We start from the raw sequence: 4667 nt of genomic DNA, 5'->3' as shown, positions 1-4667 counted from the left end.
GGTCTCGTGTAGCTTAGATTAGCCTCAAACTCATTATGTAGCCAAGGATGGCCTCAAACTCCTGATTCTCCTGCCTCTACGTTGCATGTGCTGATATTACAGGCATGTATGACCAGGATGGAGCCCAGGGATCCCTGTCTCCTTGTCAATCATTCTACTAATCTATACTACAACTCAAACCCAAACTTCATTGAAACACACTTTTCTTTCTTTGTTTTTGCTGTTTGCTTGTTTCTGAAGAAATTGGGTTTCACTGTGTTACCACGGCTGACTTCCAACTTTTCAGCCTGTGTATGTTTCAGCCTCAGCCTTCTAAACTGCTTGGGACTGTATACATATGCCACCACACCCAGTACACGTACAATTTTCCATAACAAGAAAAGTTTACTGTGTTTATTTTTATCTATTGAGGTCCTATTGAAAAAGCCACTGAGCATGCCAGAAAGTCCTAGGTTGACCCAAAACCTCACTACTCACTAAGAAATAACACCACCCAAGCTCACAGTTCCTAAGGATCCCTGACAAGCAGGTGGTGGATCTCAGAGGATACTCTTCATCCTCCACACTTGGTCAAGGAAAGTTCACCCAATGGTGAGGGAAGCTAAGGGGGAGAAATCCCTCCCTTCCCCACAGTGAAAGGGGGTGATAACAGGTTTATAAAGAAGGATCCTGAAGGTACATAGGGGTCCCCAAGTATAGAGGCTCACTGTTAGCCTGAGGGCCTACCTGCTTGTGCTAAGAGTAAGTAAACATACAATTGAACAAGCAGAAAGCTCAGGGTCAGAAGAACCTCAACCTCGCCACCTCAAGGGTCTCCTAACCTATAACATCTGCAAAAGGTTCCAAATTAGTTTTAATTTTCCATCTGATAGTTTTATCAGTACAAAAGTGGTCGTGGGGACTGATGATGTAGCTTAGTGGGTAGAGTACTTGCTAGCATTCATGAGGTCCTGGGTTCAATCCCCACCACTGCATAAAGTAGTTGTGGTGATCTAGCTAGCCCAAGGACAAATTGACAAGCTGTCTCCAGCCTTCTTGGGTCCATCCTTAACACTTCCTTTAGATGCCAGGCAAGAAATCAGGAAATGAACAGCGTCTAGCTTTTGCTGGAAACTTCTACATCTGGGGCAGGGGACTATTAAGTGTTTTAACTGAAAAACTGACACTCTCCTTAAGAGCACCAAAGGCAGGAAGCTGACCACAGGAATCTCAGACCCACTCAGAAGCTTTAAACACATGCTGATAAAGGATTTCCATACCCAGAGGACAGACAGACCCTGAAAATGGTGGTTTACATGAGAAGATGCTGTTACTGCACCAGGTCATTTCTGTGATTCCCTTCCCACTGAGACCTTGGCCTGAGAATTTTTTTCTTCTGAAAAGTATGCATGGTTATTTTAGGTATCTGTTTCTTTGCATAAATCTTGACTCAAGCCAGTTTCAGCTAGTTCAAGCAAGCCAAGACTAGATATGCAAATAACTCCAGATTCTTGCAAGAGACGTGTGCACAAGGCAAAGGATGTCAGAGTGGATGTCACTTTGGGGAATCTCCAAATGGAGAGAGACAAGCCATCACACTGAGGACAGGGGGTCACATGAATTGGAAGGTTGCATTCGTCAGCTGTGTGAGGAAAACTGAAGCACAAAGCCCAAGTTTAATATAAATGACTCGAGTGGGCATACAAATGCAATTGTCTTTCTCCATAACCAAACTTAGCTGGCCAGTCTGTTCACAGCTAGTAGACTGTAATGTAGGAATAGGAACAATATCACCCCACAGCTCTTTTCTTTTTTGTTTAAAATAAAAACAAACAAACAAGAAAATCACTTCCCAAAGAGCCCCACAGCCCCACAGGACCAATGCTGAACATCCTGTTTTGTTACCCCCAAATGTTGTTTTCCCTGTTCTTGTGCCCCCATTCTTGACAACAAGGCCCAATTGGGAATCATAGGACAAGTCAGAAGAGCAACCATCTATCTCTTCCTCCCTCAACCCAGCTTCCTCACCTTAGTTCCAACCCTGAAATGGGGTCATCTTGGTTCGTACCCACAGAACAGAGTGGCTCTCCCTTGGAAATGGTCTGAATGACATTCTTGGGGAACCCATCCTTAAGACAGGATGGCTTACTTTGTGCAATCTTACTGCTATGGAAAACAAAAGGAAAAAAATGAAATATTAAGTGCACACATTGCATAAGGCGTGCGGTTATTAAAGAGCACCCCTGAGAAAAGGCAAGGTTGAGAACAGCCTGCAGCTTCTGTTTCACTGGGGTGTCTGACAGCTACAATCCTCCAAGATGGCCAGGGAAATGATGTCTCTACCAACTATATCCAATAGAAACCTGGCCTGGGAACAGAAGCCATTCATTCAAAAATAAACTGTTGCAGAAAGAAAAAAGCCACTGTAACTGAGAAGACATCCAAACAAGCTAATGCACACAAAAGACACTCCAAGGAGGAGCTGGAGAGAGGCCTCCCCATAAGGTTCGAAAAAGGGGTCACAAACAGAAGGTCCTCGGGTGTGGGATTTATGGCTCTCCGGCTAAACCTCCCAGCTCTGCTGGCCTGCTCATACACACATCTTCGTTAACACCTACTGCAGCCAACAAAGGCATTACCACCCCAGAGACATTAGAATTTACAGCCCTCTTTTGTCCAATGTGGAAAACACTAAAACAGCAAATTCCTCCTCAGCGCCCAGCCCAAGGCTCAGGGCCATCACTCCAGATCTGACCCTGCCACTGCCTTTATCCCTGTTGTCTTGAAATTCACCGGCTGCCTAGGGACCTCTGGGTGTTGGCAGCTGCTCTTGGCAGCGGGTGCATTCCTACAGGTATTACTCCAGAGAGGCACAGCCCACGCCTTGCCTTCTCTTTCTTTTGTACTTCTTTGTTTCTTCTACACTACTCCATCCTTGGCATGTTCTCTTGAGTAATAGTTCTCAGATGGACCTTCTGGAGCCCGTGAGATGATGAAGGTAGGCAGGAAATGAAGTATGGCTTAGTCTTATTTATTTATATTTATTCTTTTTGTGTGTGGGTTTTATTTTTAATCAGAATCTCACATGGACCAGATTGGCCTTGGACCTTCTATGTAACCGAGGGCAGCCTTGAATTCCCCCTTCAAGTGCTGGATTACAACCTTGCACTCGGCTCTCTTATTTTTATGAACTACAATAGGGTCTCACTGATAGCCCAAGCTAGCATGGAAGCAACTACTTAGCCCAGTCTATCCTGGAAGTAACTACCTAGCCCAGGCTGGCCTGAAAACAACTACCTAACCCAGGCTGGCCTGGAAGCAACTACCTAGCCCAGGCTGGCCTGGAAGCAACTACATAGCCCAGGCTGGCCTGGAAACAACTACTTAGCCCAGTCTATCCTGGAAGTAACTACCTAGCCCAGGTTGGCCTTGAAGTAACTACCAAGCCCAGGCTGGCCTGGAAGCAACTACCTAGCCCAGGCTGGCCTTGAAGTAACTACCAAGCCCAGGCTGGCCTGGAAGCAACTACCTAGCCCAGGCTAGCCTGAAAGCAACTACTAGCCCAGGCTGGCCTGAAAGCAACTACCTAGCCCAGGCTGACCTGGAATTAACTACCTAGCCCAGGCTGGCCTGGAATTAACTACCTAGCCCAGGCTGGCCTGGAAGCAACTACCTAGCCCAGGCTGGCCTGGAAGCAACTACCTAGCCCAGGCTGGCCTGAAATTAACTACCTAGCCCAGGCTGGCCTGGAGCTTGCCACATCCTTTCTGTCTTATCCTCCTGAATGCTGGGATTGCAGATACAAGCCACTAGGCCCAGCTTGGTTTAGTTGTTTTCATAGAAGATGTCAAGTTTAAACCGCTTAGGGGCTTATTACCTGAGCACACCACTGAACACAGCATGGCTCCTGTTTAGGGTTCTAGGTTTCAGGGCAAGGACTATGGGGACCACTTGAAAACATGAGCAATTTGTTATTTCAGGAAATAACTACTGTTCAAACCATGTTTTCAAAGTTATTCATACCAAAAAACTCTTTCCCAGGGGCTTCTTCAGTTGTACATTTTTTCCATTGAAAGTTTTGGCCTGTGGGTTCCAATCCTGGGAACTGAAACACTCTTCTTGTAATATTTTCACACACACACACACACACACACACACACACACACACACACACACAAACGGCAGGAGGAAGAAAGTCAGAAGCCCTGTTCCTCCCGTGTGCATAAGCGGCTCACATTCCTGTTGCCTATTAAACATCAACTCCTTGATATATCGTCAGAGTCAGGCACCGAGCAAGACCCCCAGGAACACCAAGGCACAGCTCCTACCCTGGAGAAAGTTCTGGTCCCAGAGTAGCATAATTCTCCAGGCCACTGCTGAGAGCGGGGGTAAGACCACCAATAACTGTATAGTTAGCATCCCACCATCCATGAGGAAAGGAAACGAGGCCAGCCCTGGGACCTGGAGCTATCCACCCCTTCTCCATCAGCCAGACATAGCCCCAGCTCCACAGCCTCATACCATGGCTCTGTCAGAAGATGTGCATCTTGGCATAGTGAGAAAGGCCTCAGGGATGCTTTGCAGAGTACCGCTTTACATCAGTTGGGACCAAGGGGAAACAGGAGATTCAGTAGCATAACAAAAGCATCAGTGCATCCTGATGTTTTCTCCCTTTGCTTTCTGGCTGA

Source organism: Micromys minutus, assembly GCF_963924665.1.
Source record: "Micromys minutus genome assembly, chromosome: 30".
Taxonomy (NCBI): Eukaryota; Metazoa; Chordata; class Mammalia; order Rodentia; family Muridae; genus Micromys; species Micromys minutus.
The sequence above is the reverse complement of the archived record's forward strand: the minus strand, read 5'-3'. Positions refer to the sequence as shown.